This window comes from Anser brachyrhynchus (genome assembly GCF_964034855.1).
Source record: "Anser brachyrhynchus genome assembly, chromosome: 3".
NCBI classification, from domain to species: Eukaryota; Metazoa; Chordata; class Aves; order Anseriformes; family Anatidae; genus Anser; species Anser brachyrhynchus.
The window spans coordinates 102803339-102823489 of NC_137696.1; the positions used below are offsets into that span (position 1 = coordinate 102803339).

Genomic DNA, 20151 nt, shown 5'->3' on the forward strand with positions numbered 1-20151 from the left:
TTAAGGTCCTTGAAAGTGTCCAGAGGAAGGCAACAAAGCTGGTAAAAGTGCTGGAAGGCATGTCCTATGAGGAGAGGCTGAGGTCACTTGGGTTGTCAAGTCTGGAGAAAAGGAGGCTGAGAGGTGACTCCACTGCTCTAAGCAACTTCCTGAGGGTAGCATGTGGAGAGGGACATGCTGGTCTCTGCTCCCTGGTCACCAACGTCAGGACACGTGGGAACGGCACTAAGCTGTGCCAGGGGAGATTCAGCTGGGACATTATGAAAAAATTCTTCACCATTAGAGTGGTCAAACACTGGAATGGGCTGCCTAGAGAGGTTGTTCATTCCCCATGCCTGTCAGTGTCCAAGAGGTATTTGGATAATGCCCTAAGTATCAAATCTTTTAGGTTGGAAAAGACGTCTGAGATCATCAAGTCCAACTGTTAACCTAGCACTGCCAGGGATGGTGACTTAGCTGATTTGCTGGGCAGCTTGTTCCAGTGCTTCACAACCCATCCAGTGAAGAAACTTTTCACTGCTTTAAAATGGTATACTTTAACATTTGTTTAGCCCTGAAATGGTCTGGCAGTTGGACTAGATGATCTTTGAAGGCCTTCTCCAACTGAACTATTCTATACGTGTATGTATCTGTATGTACAGATGCGTGTATATAGGTGCAGCTATGATTACATCCCCAGACTGACTCCCACACTTACTTGACCACATTTCCTTTTCCATGCAGATGTGGTTGTTGCTGTACTCAGTGATGAATTCAAGCTTGTCTGTGCATGTTAGATGTACTGTGAGAACTCCCTCTGGGGATTTAACTTTCAGGACATCAAACTTGTGAAAGCAAACTGGGACTTGAAGGCAGAGGAATACATTAAAAGTTCCGTGCACTCAGGACAGAGGCAGCTTTAGATATGCATGGTATGCTCTGGAGAAAACATTTATGTCTACAGCTTCTCAAATGATTAGCTGGGATATATTTTTTCTTACAGATCCGCTCCTGCATTCTGCTGAATTAGACCTATGAGAGATTTTTGATATCTCTAATGTTTAAAGATCGTTTCACAGAGTAATTATGGTAGATTACAGGGAAAGCTGGATGAGGTAGAGAAACTGGAACATAAAATAGGAGAGAATAGTTGTTCATGAGTTCTGTAGAATTACAGGAATATTAAATCTGAGATAATATCTTTAAAGCTACATTATTAATTAATTTACATGATCAGAACACGGCTACAATTTTGATAAAAGGCACATCTGAGTCCTAAAAAATTGCAATAACAATTTTATCTTTTACATTTGTTGTGGTTCAACCCAGCAGGTAGCTAAGCACCACACAGTCACTCTCTCACTCCCTCACCAGTGGGATGGGGAAGAGAACTGGAAAGGTAAAACAAGACTCTGGTGTTGAGATAAAGACAGTTTACTAGGTAAAGCAAAAGCTGCAAGTGCAAGCAAAGCAAAATAAGGAATTCATTCGCTTCTTCCCAGTACCAGGCAAGTGTTTAGCCACTTCCAGGAAAGCAGGGATCATGGCAGGTAACAGTTTTTTGAAGACAAATGCCATTACTCCAAATGTCCCCTCCTCCTTGCTCTTTCCCACCAGCCTTTATTGCTGAGCATGATGCCACAATGTATGGGACATCCCTTTGGCCAGCCTGGGCCAGCTGTCCTGGCTGTCCCCTCACAGCTGCTGATGCACCCCCAGCCTCCTCGCTGGCAGGGCAGCACGAGGAGCAGAAAAGACCTTGGCTCCATGCAAGAACTGCTCTGCAGCAACTGAAACATTGGTGTGTTATCACCACTGTTTTCATCACAAATCCAAAACAAAGCACCTTATGAGCTTCTGTGAAGAAAATTAGCTCTACCTTAGCCAAAACCAGGACAACATTTGAAATTATGACAGTTTTGAGTCATGATTTCTAATAGTTACAAAGTGTATGTATCCTTTGACTTCTATGCTATTTTGGGGTGAGAGCTCCAATACTGAATTTTGAACTTTGATAAAGATCATCAAAGAAATGTAAATGCTAAACTCTTATTTATGAGTTAGGCATCAGAATACTTTTTGAGGATCCTGATTTAAAAATCTCTAAGCTTGATTTCATGCCATGCACAGACTATGCAGTATGCTCAACTTTATGGCAAATACACATTGAAACTGATTTGATAACAGTTTTTCTCTTTTGTATATATGAAGATCATTTAGAGTTACACTGCCATTTTAAGAGAATTTTATTCTAACTTACCATGAACTGCTTCTGAAAGAGTTAAAATACCCGAGTTACGAATATTCATGCAGAACTTGCACAGATATCACTGAATAGTTTGAGAATTACCTTTGGAATTACCTTAATGGAATTACCTCCATTACCATGAGGCAACTTTGGGGTAGAAATAATGTTTACACTCCTAAGAACCAATAATACATATCTGAATTTTCTTTGAAGACCAATATAATTTCTCTAGGAATTTCTTTCCTCACAATCTTTAGCCATACACGTAGAAATAACAAATAGGCCATACACTATGATTTCTATTATTTGTTTTCCTGCCATGTCTTTTCTCAGTTTCACTATTTTTAGAAGCTTTTAGGGCCCATCTTCTTTAAAACACCTAAACATTTTGACATTCTAACAATAGTTCTAAAAGAGCTATCGCTGCCATTTTCATGTCAGAAATCAACCGACTACTATCCTAATGCCATTTAAAGATACAGACTTTATGTGACTTGATTTGAGGATGGATGTCAGGATGGGTGTATTACTTTTCAAAACAGTATAGTACTTTAAAAGAACTCTCTGTTATGCTCTTTGTCTCATATGTGACTATGGACTTTCCCCTGTGGTATTGCTTTTTTTATCTGTTGTCACATAGTTTGTAAACATCCATTTAAATTTTGCCATTAAAACTGAAAGAATTACATAAAACTGAACTTGACCGCTGAATGAACTTAAAAGGATTTGAAAAATAGTAGACTGAAAAATATATTGCCCTGTAAACTTGTGTTTTAGATGTTATTTATTTTTCTCAGATGTTATTTACAGGTGCTAGGAATAAAAGGGCAACAGGATACTCTTTTGTTGTCCTAGTCTTTCACATAGCTGAACTTTCTCAAACTCGCGCTCTTTATAAATGATGAAGTCCTTACAAGTGAATGTTCAATCAAGATAAACCCTTGCTTCTCACCAGCACTGCCAAAGTAACTTGATAACTACTCTACCCTTCTGTAGTCTGTTATTTTCCTGTAATTCAATAAATCTTTCATGCATAAGATCTCATGATGAGGGTAGGAATCCCAATAGGTTATGTGAGCGGGATGATAAAATCCCTACATTTAATCTTTTAAGAAAACTCCAAGCTTTAGATCTCCAGCAGGGCTCCTTTCAGTATGGAACCCTGCTGCCCACACCATCAGTTTTCATCTTCAGTGCAGGTTTCTGACACTGACCTGATGCATCTGTTCTTCTAATAAAACCTGTATTTGTGTTTCTTAAAGAAAAACAAACAAACACTAAGGGATGTTTCTAGGGATATTTCTGTAAAGTGATTTGGAAAGATCCTCTCTTTCTTTTAAATGCACAACTTCATACACAGGGCAGCTTCTTCATTAGCAGCACTAATCAGTAAAATGAATGAAATATCCTCTACAGTTCCATGCTGAAACAGAAAGGCAGTTGCCACTAATGAAATTTATTTATAATAATAAACAGAGAAATTAAAATGGAGTTTCCTTCCATGTTTTATTGATGAATATAATTGAGTCATCAGACATACATAAAACACCATAAAGACAGTCTATGAGTACATTTAAAATGTTTCCAAGACAGTTATTAGCTTGTACCTATCATATGGTTGAGAACATATTTATTATTCTTCCAACATGCTGTCCTTTGAACAAGTTGTTCAAAATAATAAGAGCTAAATTTGGCTTACTATACACAATTTTATTGAGAGTTAGGAAAGGCTAATTAAAAAGGAAAGACTGAAAAAATCTGCTGGAATGTAAAGCCCACACAGAGTTCTTGTCTGGTAAGCAAGATGAGTCTGGTTCTCCTGTGGTGTATGAGTAATGAAAGGAAGATAATTCCACCATCACTTCATTTCAGAGGGTAATTAAAGACCCAATAAGACATCATAATTTGGCACTGATACCAGGTAAAATAAGCCTGAAGAATTTATTATCTTGTCTTTCACCTGCACTCTTTTCTGAAACTTTGGAATCTACCAGAATATTGTTAACACTTCATCATCATCATCATCATCATAATTTTGAAAGATTGCCAATACCAAACTGTGTAGAAACTGGGGGTATAACTCTGTAACAATAGGTAGCCTTTGTCTTTACTGCCTTATATCAGAGTCCAGTGCTCTCTGAAAAGGCTTTTAGATACTCCACACATCGATTTAGATTTAGAATAGTTCAATTGGAAGGGACCTTCAAAGGTCATCTAGTCCAACTGCCTGACCACTTCAGGGTTAACAAAAAGTGAAAACATATTATTGAGGCATTATCCAAATGCCTCTTGAACACTGACAGGCCTGGAGCATCAACCATCTCTCTAGGAAGCCTGTCCCAGTGTTTTACCACCCTCACAGTGAAGAAATTTTTTTCTGATGTTCAGCCTGAACCTCCCCTGGTGAAACTTTGTGCTGCTCCCTTGCATCCTGTCATTGGTGACCAGGGAGCAGAGACTGGCACCTCCCTGTCCGCTTTCCCTCCTCAGGAAGTTGCAGAGAGCAATGAGGTTGCCTCTCAGCCTCCTTTTCTCCAGATCAGACAGCCCAAGTGTCCTCAGCCTCTCCTCATAGGACATGCCTTCCAGCACTTTTACCAGCTTTGTTGCCACCCTCTACCAAAATTCCTTATTTGAAGTTACTTGGTATTACATGTGTTTTTGATCTAGCAGAGATTTAGTAGATTTAGCAATGCACTTAAATCCTAATATAAGTAAAGAACCTCCTAGAGGCAGATTTCAAGTAATCCAAATATCAGTGTTCCCACTTTGATCAAGTAACCTCATACTTTTCTTCAAGAGATGAGAAGGTCTTGGACATAATCCAAGCCTCAGTTTTGTTAACTTACTCTTTTTAATGACTACAGCATCCTATACTCTTTTATCTCTATAAAACGGTCATCCTGATCAATCCCTGAGTTGGTTGTTTAACCACAGCCTCATTCCAGCACTTTGATAGGGTTTTTCCTCTAGTTGCAGCATGGCTGGTGTATGCATTCCCTCCACCCCAGACTACTTCTGCTTCCTGTATTTCCTGTATTTCAAGCCTTCTGGTGCTTGCTTTGAGTGACCAAACAGATTATCAGTGTGTTGCCCTTTTGACATGTTTTATACAATTGTTTGACAAAAAAAATGCATCAGTCTGCAATTTGGTTTGCCAGAGCTTTTGTCACAGGCCATCTTCACTTCACACAGTTTGTCGAAATAATAGCAGAGGATAAGCTGCTTCCTGGCAGATTTCAATGGCTTCGTTCACTGTGTCTCATTCTCTTTGTGGGGAATGGACTAAAGTTGCGCCAGGTGAAGTTTAGTTTGGATATTAGGAAGAACTTCTTTACCGAAAGGGTTGTTAGGCGTTGGAATGGGCTGCCCAGGGAAGTGGTTGAGTCACCATCCCTGGAGGTATTTAAAAGACGTTTAGATGTAGAGCTTAGTGATATGGTTTAGTGGAGAACTTGTTAGTGTTAGGTCAGAGGTTGGACTCAGTGATCTTGGAGGTCTCTTCCAACCTAGATGATTCTGTGATTCTGTGATTCTTCTGCTACCACCAGAAGGATGTAGGAGATGGAAGGGACCCACTGCCTTTTCCTGGTCCTGGCCATCAGCTGTTACAGCATGGTAGTGGGCAACCCACATGGCAGCTACCTCTTTACTCCTGAAACAGATTCTAAGAACTTCATCTGGTTTTCTAACTTTGCACATCATGTTTTATACATCATATTGTCTGTTATAATTATTTCTTTTTCTCGTTCTGCCATGTTAATCTTACATGCTTCTTATCTTCTCTCTCCTGCTCTTAAGCAATTTCGTAACATCCAGCACAATACTGCTTTTCCCTTTCTATTCTTCAACTTGTAAGAGCTTTTCCATTTTTCAAATTCATCCCAAATATCACTGGGATCAGTACAATGTTCTTTTATGACAAAATATCCCAGTTAGGATTTTTCCATCTCTTTTTCAAATTTATCAGGTAGTGGTTTCCAGCCTTTGTTAGCATTCATAATTTATATTCCGTCTTTTGAGAGGCAGCAGTCCTGGCATGAGTCGCCTCTGCTAGGCTCTTACTCATGACTGTAATATTAAATCAGAAATCCCATTATTGCCAAATAATTAGTAATATACTTGATAACTTCCACACATTCACCCTCAGGAATATCCTGTCTGTGATTCCAATTAGTGTGAGGGTCCAATAAACTCAGACAAGGCTCTTTAAAATATTCCTCATATGGAGAGTTTAATGGTTAATGCCAAATTTACTTATTTGAAGTTATTTCACATTACACAGGATTTTGATTTAGCAGAGTGATGTAGCAATGCACTTAGATCACAATGTAAGTACACTTAGCAGAGTATATTGCAGTAGACAGCTGAATCACCATATAAAAGTGAATCTCATTGCTGTTCTTTATAACATGCTCACCACCATGGCACCAGAGGTTCCCAAAGGCCGGGAAGGAAGATATGAGCTGGAATGAGCTCAAGCCCATTGCTCTCTTCAAAGTTCATTTTGTTGGCTGGTCAGTATTTATACTCTGTTGGGCTGAGCCACATGCACCTTCCCTACCTTGCCCCCCATACTGGTCTGGCTAACTCAGGAAGACTCTTCTGATTAACTTAGGGAAAAGCATTTACATAACCAATTGATCATTCAGCTGATAAAGTCATCTGATCCACTCAAATGATCTAGCCGGTTGCCTACAACAAAGTCCACCAGGTGCCCTTGGAATCTCAGTTACATCCCACGTTCTTTACAGCCTTCCCATCTCCTCAGAGTCTTCTGCCACTATAGATTCTCACTGATCATTCACACCTGCTTTCTTCAAACCATCTACTAGCTTTTTCGTTTGGAAAATGTGGTGAAAAAGTGGTTCATGCAAGTGTGTGTCATCTCCACCCCAACTTGCGCAATAGTTAAAACAAGAAGAGTTTTCAGTCTTCATCATTAGTACTTCTCCCTTTGTGTGTCTTTTGTTTTAGAAAGACCAAATCAGATTGCAGATGCAGTTTTACCAGTAATTCATCCTGTTTCAGTGTTTATTCATTTTCTCCCAACACCCTAGAACAATTTTGATCTAATCTAAAGGACATACGGGCAGGGAACTTGTTAAAGAGAAACTACCCTCTTCAAAGGAAAAGGGAAACAGCTAAGATGTACAGTTAAAAGAACTTGAGCTGTGGCACTGTATTTTCAAGGCTTCACTTGTTCTCCCATGTTATTGTCATGATTTACATAGCAGATTAAGGTCTTTAAACCCCAAATATAATTTACTTAAGTAGTGTTGAACAATGATGGATGCATTCGTGGTAACGACTTTGTGTCACTGTTGCATCAAACATGAAGACAGACGACCATACTTTACTAAGTGAAGCAAAACTCGAAATAAAATACAAAATTAATGTAATAATAATGTAATTTTTATTATAAACTAAAAGAAAAGAAAGGAAAAGAAATTCCAGCATACATATGATTTACATTTCATCTTTTTTTCATGATTTTGTCATTACTTTTTCATGATTTTTTTCATGATTTTTTTCATAATTTTGTCTCCAGATATTATATTAACAAACACTTTCCATTCAAGTTGCTTCAGACCAGTACTTCATTCTAGAAGAGTGATTTTCAGATTCTTACAAAAGCAACAAGTTTCTTGAATTTGATCTGCAACTGCAGTCAAAAAATTACTGATCTCTACAATGTTAATTGTGTAGTTTGTGAACTAGCCCATATAAGTTACCAAATGATTTATCAACTGCTGAGACAAGTTTTTTTTTTTTTTTTTTTTTTTTGTAATCTGAATTAGCATGGCTCTTTCAAGGGTACTTAAATAAGACTAATAGTTTGCTAACTTTAATTGCAACACTTATAAATGTCCTGATTTGGGGTAGCAGGTGCTCTAGGTGATCCTGCACGGCAGGGGGGTTGGACTAGATGATCTTCAGAGGTCCCTTCCAGCCTCAGCCATTCTGTGATCCTGTAACAGCTTTAATTAATGTCATATTACACTGTTGATTTTTAGAGATCACTTTTAAGAACGTGTGTGCATTTTTTGTTTGTTCGATGCTCCATTAGCATAAACGTCTTTTGTATTTTTACTTATATGAATTTCATTTTTTTGATGTAAATGCATGTGAGTAAAAAGTGCTGTCTTCAGTAATACATAACATGATGCTTGGGCCGCAGCGTCTCTAAAAATTACACATAATTGATGCTGTCAGCATTAATCTAGCTTTTAAATAGCAGATACCCAATGAATGACATTACATTTATGAAGAATTGTGAATGCTGAATGTACACTAATGCTAATGCATGCTACCACTATGGTATCTATTTAAAAGTTATGATTCATTGCAAATCTCTTCAAATGCAGTGCTGGTCCAGATTAATGCAGAAAATGTTTCCCCATGGAAGAAAATCATTTTTTAAATTAAATTACACTTTTCAATTTTAGAGCTGCTATTTCACTTCCAATTTAGATTCATATATATTTGATTACAGAACATAAAGAACCATAATTTCCAAAGACAATTAAAACAAAGCAGATAGCTTATCACAGCTTCAGTCTTAGAGCTCTTTAGCAATCACAAGTACAACACAATCATACTCATAAATCTGTAACTCATAGATTTGGTTGTGTTTTTCCAATACCATTCTTCATTAACATGACATCTTCTGTTTATTTATACCATAAAGACATCACCTTCAAATACAAACAAAATATTTACAATTAGTTTAATTAAGTTAGTTCAGTTCACCTATTCTCGAATTTATATCCTAACTTTTATGATTTTCAAATCACGTTTTCCCTTTGTAATTATTTTTTCCTCTTCTGCAACAAACTACTGCCTTTCATACTTTTAAAGATTTTAAGGACAGCTTCCATCACTCATTTTTTCTGGATAAAATGTCCATTTCCTCTGACCAGTTCTGCTGTCCTAGGTTTGCCTGGTCCCCACTTCAACAAGGACAGCTTTGCTTCTGTACAGTTTGTCTCTTGCTCTGTGAGTTCCACAAGCTTCAAGTGGATATTTCCACTGTTTTTACTACCAGACTTTTATGTTCTATTTTGGTTCAGGCTTCAGAAATGTTCCATTCTGTATTCGTTTTTCCCTCTGTTATACCTTCTCAAGTCAATTGTCTTATCACAGACATTGTTCAATCATTAACTAGTGTAGTTAGATTAATTTGGTATTCTCCCAGATCTGGAGACTACATGTCATAATATATATAGTAAATTGTTTTAGACTTGCATAGAAGCATTGCCAAAATACAGAATTTAATTAATTCTGTTACGTGTATTCATACATTAAGATTACACAGATTTTCAGACTGCCAAATTAACAGTACCAAAAAAGTTTTTCAAAAAACACTACATGAAACTGAGATTTTTTTCCATGTATGTTTTTCACTTTCAAATGTTTTATTACTCATTGTGTGTAAAAAAAGTAATACTCAGGCAACATTTTTAGTTTGAAGGTGTTGCTTTATTTATGTTGAATGGTCTAGGGTGAACATGGAACGATGAAGAAAATACAGTAGCCTGAAGCAAAGTAGTCCAGCATATGTATCTATTCAAACATGAATAATAAATTGCACAGGGAATACTAATATTTTTCTACATCAGCCTATTTAAGTTTAATATGTAGTCTGTCTTGTTATAACTGAATAGAAATAAAGGCACTGAAAATGATTTTCAGTGTAATTGGTCACCCTCCCATTGAAATCATAGAGGAATATACCTACAAAGGCAGTGGCTGAACTTGGGTCTAATAGATTTCTCGTCTCGATAATAAAATGAGACACATACTGGTCTTTCCCCACTGGCATTCTTATTCTACTATAATGAACCTTGACAAATGTTCTCAATTTGAATCATTAGATCACCTCTCTCACTCCTTAGGAAGAGAATATAATGAAGATGACTTCCCTGGAAAACAGAATAAAATAGACTTCATCAAAACAAAATGTTGATATTTGAAAAAATGAAGCCATCAGGGATAGATCCAAGAAGAAGAATGCTAAGAGTTGTTATCCATAAATGATATATCTTTTAGATATGATTGTATTCATTTCCAGAAAACATATCCATCATCCTGTCACTACTGATGCTTAATAACGACATGTAGCAGCTTGTGTAAAACTACTGGAGTGAAATCTTTATTCAATATAATTAAGTCAGTGTTAGTTTCTGTGGAAGTACTAGCTATTTGTATTATCAAGACGGTTAGTATCCAAGCCTTTACTATCTCATAGAATCACAGAATCATTAAGGTTGGAAAAGACCTACAAGATCATCTAGTCCAACCGTCCCCCTACCACCAATATTACTCACTAAACCATGTTCCTAAGCACCAGTTCCAACCCTTCCTTAAACACCCCCAGGGACGGTGACTCCATCACCTCCCTGGGCAACCCGTTCCAATGCCTAACTACTCATTCTGAGAAGAAATGTCTCCTCATTTCCAACCTGAACTTCCCCTGGCGCAACTTGAGGCCATTCCCTCTAGTCCTATCACTGGTTATCTGCGAGAAGAGGCCGACCCCCAGCTCCCCACACCTTCCTTTCAGGCAGTTGCAGAGAACAATAAGGCCTCCCCTGAGCCTCCTCTTCCCCAGACTAAACAACCCCAGTTCCCTCAGCTGCTCCTCATAGGACTTGTGTTCCAGATCCTTCCCCAGCTTTGTAGCCCTTCTCTGGACACAGTCCAGGACCTTGATGTCATTCTTGTACTGAGGGGCCCAAAACTGAACACAATACTCGAGGCGTGGCCTCAGCAGAGCAGGGGGGACAACCACCTCCCTGGTCCTGCTGGCTATACTATTCCTGATACAAGCCAGGATGCCATTGGCCTTCTTGGCCACCTGGGCACACTGCCGGCTTGTTCAGGCAGGCATTGATTAGCACCCCTAGATCCTTTTCCTCTGCACAGCTTTCCAGCCGCCCTGCCCCAATCCTGTGGTGTTGCGTGTTTTTTTTTTGACCAAAGTGCAGGACCTGGCACTTAGCCATGTTGAACCTCATTCCATTGGCCTCTGCCCATTGATCCAACCTGTCCAGGTCCCTATTGCAGGGCCTTCCTACCCTCCAGCAGATCAATACTTCCCCCCAACTTGGTGTCATTTACAAACTTACTGAGCACTCAATTCCCTCATCCAAATCATCAATAAAGATATTAAAGAGGAGGGGACCCAACACTGACCCCTGGGGAACACCATTTGTGACCAGTTGCCAGCTGGATTTCCCCCTGTCCACCACTATTCTCTGGGCCCAGATGTACAGCCAGGTTTTAACCCAGCAAAGATTGTACCTGTCCAAGCCATGGGCTGCCAGCTTCTCCCAGAGAATACTGTGGGAGACCATGTCAAAGGCTTTGCTATGTCTAGGTAAACTATGTCAACAGCCTTTCCCTCATCCACCATATTGGTTACCTGGTCATAGAAGGAGATGAGGTCAGGCAGGACTTGCCTTTCATGAACCCATGCTGGCTGGGCCTGATTCCCTGGTTGTCTTGCACATTTGTCTGATTGCACTCAAACTGATCTGTTCATAACCTTCCCTGGCACTGAGGTTAGGCTGACAGGACTGTAGTTTCCCAGATCCTCCATACAACCCTCCTTATAGATTAGCATCACATTAGCAAGCCTCCAGTCATCTGGAATCCCTCCAGTTGACCATAACTGCTGTTAGATGACAGAAAGCGGCTTGGCAATCACATCTACCAGCTTCCTCAGCACCCTTGGGTGGATCCCGTCTGTCCCCATGGATTTGTGACAGGCTAGGTGGACTGTCATATCAATATTGGGCTTCATAGAATCAGAGAGTCATAGAGCATTAGAATATCCCAAGTTGGAAGGAACCCACAAGGATCACCTGAGTCTCCAGGAGCTGGACTCAATGATCCTTGTGGGTGACTTCCAACTCAGGATATTCCATGATTCTATGATACTATGAGTCCAACTCCTTGCTCCAAACAAGACCACCCCAAAATAACGCCATACATCTGAGAGCTTTGTTCAAACATTTCTTGAACCCAGCAGGCTTGGTGCCATGACCATGTGTTGGGTTTACATTGCAGGGTTTTTGGCAGTGGGAGGCTGCAGAGGTGGCCTCCGTGCTGAGTCCAGAAGCTGCCCATGTTTAGATAAGGGCCAGTTTCAGCTGGTTCGGAAGGGACGTGCTGTTGGCCAGCACTGAGACAATAAGCAATGCTGTCTGTGCCTCTGGGAGAACAGATTTCAGAAGGTGAAAGAAATGCTGTGCAACTGCAGCTGGGAGAGAGGAGTGAGAAATGAGAGAGAAGCAGCCCTGCAGACCCCAGGGTCAGTGCAGAAGGAGGGCAGGAGGTGCTCCAGGCACACAGTTCCCCTGCGGCCTGTGGAGAGGCCCCTGGTGGAGCAGGCTGTCCCCCTGAAGCCCATGGGTCCCACATGGAGCAGATCTCCACGCTGCAGCCCGTGGAGGAGCCCCCGGTGGAGCAGGTGGATGTGGCCTGGAGGAGGCTGCGGCCCATGGAGAGCCCCTGCAGGAGCAGGCCCCGGGCCGGAGCTGCAGCCCGTGGAGAGGAGCCCACGCAAGAGCAGGGGGTCTGGGGGGAGCTGCCGCCCGTGGGGGACCCGTGCTGGAGCAGTTTGCTCCTGGGGGATGGACCCCGTGGTACGGAGCCATGTGGGAGCAGTTCCTGAAGAGCTGCTGCCTGTGGGCAGCCCCCACAGGCTCAGTTCGGGAAGGACGGCATCCCGTGGGAGGGACCCCACGTGGAGCAGGGGCAGAGAGTGACTGTGAAGGAGTAGCGGAGACGAAGCATTAGGGACTGACCGCAGCCCCCATTGCCCTGTTCCCCTGCACTGCTCAGGAGGAGGAGGTAGGAAAGGGTGTATGGGGGAGACAGTGGTTTTGGTTTGCTTTTAGTTTCTCACTGTTCTAGCTTTTTAGTAATAGGTAATAGATTTCTTTAATCTCCCTATGGTGAGTCTGTTTTACCCATGACAATAATTAGTGAGTGATCTTGCTGTCCTTATCTCAACCCTTGAGACTTTTTCATCACATTTTCTAACTCTCTTGCTTTGAGGAGGGGGAAAAAGAGAGGTTGTGGTGGACTTCACCTTGCCCAGCTAGTTTAACAGACCACTTCCGTGACGAGTCTTTTCCAGTGGCTGACCACCCTCTCAGTGAAGATTCTTTTCCTGATACTCAACTTAAAACCCCCCTGTCCCAGCTCCATGCCGTTCCCTCGGGTCCTGTTGCTGTCCCCAGAGAGCAGAGCTCAGCGCCTGCCCCTCCGCTCCCCTCGTGAGGGAGCTGCAGGCCGCCATGAGGCCTCCCGTCAGCCTGCTCTGCTCTGGGCTGAACAAACCAAGTGACTTCAGCTGTACATCTTCCCCTCTAGACCCTTCACCATCTTTGTAGCCCTCCTTTGGACACTCTCTAACAGTTTTATGTCCTTTTTATATTGTGGCACTCAGAACTGCGCACAGTGCTCAAGGTGTAGCCACACCAGCACGGAGCAGAGCAAGACAATCCCTTCCCTCAACTGGCTAGCAGTGCCATGCCTGATGCACCCCAGGGTACAGTTGCATCGTTTGGCTGCCAGGGCACACTGCTGACTCATATTCAACTCGTTGTCAACCAGAATCCCCACATCACTTGCCACAAGGCTACTCTGCAGTCTCTCGTTCCCCCATCTGTATGTATAGCCAGGGTTGCCCCATCCCAGGTACAGAATCCAGCACTTGCTCCTATTAAACGTATTAATAAATTATTTCCATAGGATAGCTCCCCTTCTAATTGAAAAAGACTTAGTAAGCAAAATACTGAGGCCTTTTTTTTTGTGTGTGTGTGTGTTAATTAAGCTAATTAAGGTGTGTTCTATGTGTTTTTAAGCTTACTTAGTTTTAATTACAAGAACATTGTTTTAAAATTGAAGCGTTACAATTCTACATAACAACAGTGTATAGCAAATAGTTCAGCAAAAAGTGATTACCCAATAAGCAAATTTCCACCTTGCCTCCATGTGAAACTTCTTGGAGTCAGCATTCTTTCATTCTCTTAAATAAAACTATTCATTAAAATATATATATATATTTCCTTGCTTTATTGAACATTAGAAATAGAAACTACCTGATGAAGCTGTGATATAGTGCATGTGTCAAATATTATTAAATCTGGTGAAATAGAGGTCTTAACACCTATTTCTTCATGTGAAAAAGGAGCAGAGAGACCATCACTAGAAGGAATCTATATAAAAATTCAGACCTCCTAGCTTTGCTGCTGGGAAATACATAATTAACTTCCAGTCTATTTCTGGAATACGTAAAAATGAATGTAATATTCTGCTTCAGATCTGTAGAATACTTTTATGCCAGCACATTACAACCAGCATTTCCTGAAATCCAGGCTTATGACCATCCTATCAAAGTTATTTTGAAACAGAATATTTGCATCTTTCTTCTAGTAGATTTGCTGTATATGTATGATATTCCACAATACTTACGTAAAAGCCCCAGAAACTGCTTAGAAACTGGGTACTTTTTTTCATTCTTGCAGTGGTCTGTGTAATAATATAGACTAATTTCTGAGCCTGCTGCCACAAGCAGGCCAGGGTTTATTAGCTCCGTTGTGCTGTAGTGCTGAATTCCGATATGTGAGTCAGCTTGTTCAGAACTACCTCAGATATCTCTTATTGCCTCTTCCTCTCTATACCCCTTTTTGAAGATTTATAGAAGTGTGTAAAGCTATTCAAGGTTAACTGGTATAGAACAAAAGATACAGGAACAGAATATGATTGTGCGTTGCGTGCTTAGTGTAGTCAATGGGGGACGGGAAGTATGTATACACTTGATACAAAAACAGTAGTAACATGGACTGGAATGTGGCTTTCCCAGCTTGTGTGCCCTAACCATAAAGCTCAAGGTTCACTTTTCACCTCTTCTGATATCTATTTATTTAGAGTCCTTGCCAGTGTGGTTATATAGTTTCAAACAGAGGAGCAACAAATACCCTCAGCCCCAGAATACTCCAAAGCCTGGTGGCTAGGCCTTCTCATGAGAAGTTTGGGGTTCTGTGCAGTGAAGAGCAAACTGAGCTGCTATAGTCAGTCTGTGTTTTTAATACCGTGCAAATCATGGAACCATAGTTTGGTTCAGTTCATGGTCTGTGCAGAATCCTTCATGATCTATAAAACCATATAGTCCTCGTGATTTTTTCAATTTAAAAAATGAAACAAGGATTCATGGTACTTTGCAGGACATTTGATGGCTGACAGAGTTCTGTAGTCTGGTATTTTTGGAGATCAATAACCCAGATTATGTATAAAGATATGGAACCTTAGAGAGTGGTTCCACTATCTTCTCCATTTGCCATCCTGGAGCATGCACAGATCTTCACAGAAAAGTCACGGGTGACCTCAGGAGGTTTCTCAGGCCTAGAAATTTTGATTATGAGAGGACACAACAACTTGATTCCCTGAACACAATATTTGGAGAAAAGGGAAATATTTGACTTTGTGCTTAGCATTTCCATATTACTAATTCCAGCCAGTTGGGTGTGCTGCCTTAGATTGCTCCATGAACTATTAGTTCCCACTCAGATCGAGCAAACCTTCCGAGATCCATGTTTCTGGTTCTAGTTTTAAACACCAGATAGCAAGAACTTTTTTTATTGACCTGCCAGTCCCACAGTTAGAATTAACCTCATGTAACCTTAGACATTTGCACAGCAGACATGATCCTAGAATCCCTTTATATTCTATCAATAGAAAATGTTACAATTAATCCAATCTGTTTGCGTCAATTTGAGAGGAATTATAATGTAGAAGTGTCTCTTTCTACCAACTGTCTTTAAGGGAGTTTAGATTAATTTGCTTTGCGCACAACAGCCTTTCGTCAGATTTATCCATCCTTTATTTCCATGAAATAGGGAAAACACCCCACAGGAAGTATTTGCTTAGTCTATGGGAGTAGGAGCTATATAGGACAAGGTATACAGATGCTAATCAATGAAGTCAAGTAAAAAATTGTTGAATATATATTATATATTCATCTTCTAGAAAATGTGAAACATTGCAGGCAGCTGCGAGATGTAGTCAGCTATAAAACCCTGTGTATGCTTCAGGATAAGTGGAGAGACTTGTGCTATGCAAATAAGAAAGCATAAATTTATATGGAGACATGGGGTTTAATTTTTTACATTATAAAATATCCCATTGCCTCCAGTAGGATAACTCATGCATGAAGTCCAGAGAATAAGCTTTACAGGCCAGGGCATTACTCAATGATTAGAAAAGAGCAAAGCACTAAAATGCTTAAATACTAGTTGTCACAAAATTATCATAGGAACCTTACAGATGCATTATACTAGAAGGGTCAAGTCTATACGGTCAGTTTTCTGACCTTGGAGAAAAAGCAATTAGAGAGGTGTGTGCTTAGCCTGAGTCCTTTTAATTCAGTATCAAAACTGCTGGATTTCTTTGTCAGTGGTTTTTTTTTTTTTTTCTCTTCAATTTCATATTTCATTACAGATTTTAATTTCCCCTGATTTATCTAATTTAACAAAAGAGGTTAAGAGAGCTGCTTATTAATAACTCCTTTTTTACTATCTGCAATGTTTTCGAAAAAATGTTTTCTGCAAAATTGTACTCAGGAGTGAAAAGATATTAATAATTATGAATTGATTTACATAGAAATAGGCTCATTATTATGTTGGCTGTACAAAATTATTCATTGTTTAAAATTCTAAACTCTGTTTTTTATTTTAAGGGAATTTTTATTGCTTTATCGAGTGTCCCGTAGCATCATCTCTAATTGGCTTTGGGTTTCCTAAAACTCAGCCACAGATGTTTTTTATTACTTTAACAAGAGGTAAAAGCTCTTTCTGTTATACAAGTTACTTTTCAATTGATTTTTAAAAGGTTAAGGGGACTCCCTTTGGTGCCACCTATCTCCAGATAAAAGAGAAGAGAGAATTTGGTAAATCACATTTTCTGTCATTCCTCTGTAGAATTAGCTATACTTTTTATTATTTTTTTTCCCTTTAATTTCTAGTATTTCCAAGTAATGTAATGGTTCCCTAATTGCTTTAGCTGCAAATCATAAGTTAATGCTTGGAGAATCCTGCAATAGTTGTCCATCACATCTCTAAAATGTCTTTTCATGCAGCGAAGTATAGTACATGTTCACTAAGTAGTGACATTGGCTATTTCATTTAAAAACAAAACAGAAACCTTAGGAGTATATTATTAAATTCTACCATGTTTTTCACTAATGTACAATAAAAAGTCCAAACGTTGGTATTTATGGTGTGAAAGTTACCCGCGTAAAAGTTGTGAAACATGTTTTGGGTATAACTTCCTCTCTGCCTGGAGGGACCGAGCCAGCGTGGGGTGCAGGAGGAGGTTTGACTCCACTGCAGCAGAACCCACGGGTGTGAAGGGAGGGCTGAGAGTAAAAGATGAAAACCAAGTAAAGATAAATAAATGCATTTTATACTACATATACAGGACCAGGACTGAGTTATGCATTTACAGTTTTATTTATTATTTTCATAAATGGTTCACTTATATTATCATGGCACATCATTAACATGTTATAATTACATACTGTACTACTACTACATACAAATAGTGTAAACACTCAAAATAATTGCACATAAAATCCATATAACAAAACTAAGTTTCAGTGTTCTTAGAAATGTTAAAATTATAAACAAAAAAGTACTCTGAGTTTGTTTTTTTTTTCTTTTTCCCCACAAATTAGCACTTTATGGGTGCTCTTAGATGGATTTGGTTTTGATCATCTCTGACTTTTACTGTAAGGTTGTTAGTGTAATGGCTCTACTTTGCTAGAAGTGTGTCTCATTTAAACCATGTTATCTAGGAAAAAAAAACACAACTCTTTAGAATCTGACTGCAACATTGTGTTTTTTTTTTCAGTAATGAATGGTTGGCCTTACATGATTTGAGACATCTATAATTACACCTTAAAATAATTAAATGATTCAGTCTCTGTAAGACAGATGGCTGTATCACAGAAACCAGCTTCACAATTGGCACTAATTAACACTCTTGTTGGAGTCTCAGCAGTGGCCAAAATATTAAATGGGTATCAAAACTAAATTACTCAGCCAGAGAGAGCTTGTCCAAGTCGATATATATTGATAAGAGATTGTGAATGCCTTAATTGCATGTATGCTCGCTCATATTTATTTTCTGAATGCAAATAGGTGACTTCACACTCCTGTAAAGATAAATATCATACTTCCTATTAAATTAATATCAAAGTGTTCTGTGTTAGCGTGAACTGAGAGAATTCATTCTAGGAGCCATGTTCCATGCCGTTATGTTAAGAAATAACTGTGGCTAAAACCAAGCCACAATTAGTGGATTTTTCCACTAGATATCTATGTCTAGATATGTCACTTCTTTCTAATCATGTTTATATATAATAATTTCTTGAATCTAGTTCCAGGAGATATGGCTTTATAACACTTATTTCTTGATACAACAAAGATACAGTTTTAAATTTAAGAAATGCATATATATAACAAATGCTAGAAACTTAATGTGGGATAGTATCTTATGAAAAGTGGATATGAAAAAGTACATTTAAGAACCTTATTAACTGTAGGGAAATATCCAGCAACACTTGCTATCAATTTCTTTCAGTTTAACATGAGGAGTTGGTCTGCATATAGAGCAAGCGCAGTGAGGTGAAGTACCACAGTGAGTCTGAAAGAATAATGACTTCAATCTGAAAATAAGGTTCTTTCCACATGGACCATGTCACACAACAGGCCTTGATAACTCCTTAGTGATGCACAGGTTATGTGCGTACAATCTGAAGGAATTCAAGGCATTAAATCAAAGATACTTTTAATACAAATGTATGAACATTTTTAATCTGACTATGAAATAAAACATAAAATGCCTAATCAATCAATACAAAAAAAAATCAACAACTCAAGATAAAACTACGCTGCCTTGTAGTCTAACAAAACTCTGATTTAACCTTCCAGTGTAGGTGAATTTACACGTTTGCTTTCTTTTTACCTTTAATGTTTCTGATAAAAAGAATCAGTTCTTACCAGTATTTTTCAGACTATTTTCATTTAGAATAACATTTTTACAATAAAAATGGTTCATAAATTACTGGGATGTCTATGAGTGGTGCTTGAGTGACATCTCTGGAGTGATGGTAATGTAATTTGGCCAGGGGGATATCCATAGTGTTCTTAGCTGTTTACTGTCTCAATAATTTTCTTCAGTCCTTTAATAAATAGGAGAATAATTCAGTCTTATTTGTGATCAAAAATAGTGGCTTTTAACTGTGTAGATAAGAATTTACTAAGGAAGGGCTTGTTTTCATGGGGATATTAGTTCAAGGCACTGTATGAATGTACATCATAATGGATGTGTTTGAGGATGCTGTTAGTATACAGTAAATGCGGAATAGTATTCTTTCAGACTTAGGAAGAGAAGGAAACTTTGCCCAGAGCCTTTTAAACACCCTGACGAGATGCTACCAAGTTTATTCACCAAACTCACATGGCTCTGAAATGAAGAGGTTTAGCTCGTCCTGTGTCTGTGGAGAGAGGCAGAAAGTGGTTCAGAGCTCCTACCTTCAGATTCTGAGTGCTGGCTAATCCACTTGCTCTCAATCAGTCTTTGAGGATGCTTATAATTCTCTTGCTTTATTAATGTACCTTTCAGGGATGCTAATGCCTTACTAGCAGTATTTGCAGGAGGAATTAGGATACAATTGCTAGTAAATTGCGATTCACATAAGTGCACTTTCCAGTGCAGACTACCTTTAAGAAACAGACTGTGGTCATTACTTTCACACTAACAGACTATTACACAGCAACCAGAGGCAGTCTGCAGTCCATACTCAAAATATTTAAAAAATGACAAAAATGCTTTTTTTTTTTCCCCCA

The 20151-nt window shown here is 39.3% G+C and overlaps 1 protein-coding gene across 12 annotated transcripts in view; it reads left to right on the forward strand.

Annotated features, from left to right (window-relative positions):
- Positions 1 to 20151, forward strand: part of CSMD1 (CUB and Sushi multiple domains 1) — a 1150108-nt gene that overhangs the window by 497399 nt on the left and 632558 nt on the right. The window contains exon 1 of one of the 12 annotated variants that reach the window (XM_080586631.1): positions 9581 to 13087. The exons of the other annotated variants lie outside the window; for them this stretch is intronic. The gene's annotated coding sequence lies outside the window, so the exon portion shown is untranslated. Of the gene's footprint in view, positions 1 to 9580; positions 13088 to 20151 lie in introns of those variants that run through there. 12 annotated transcript variants of the gene reach the window in all.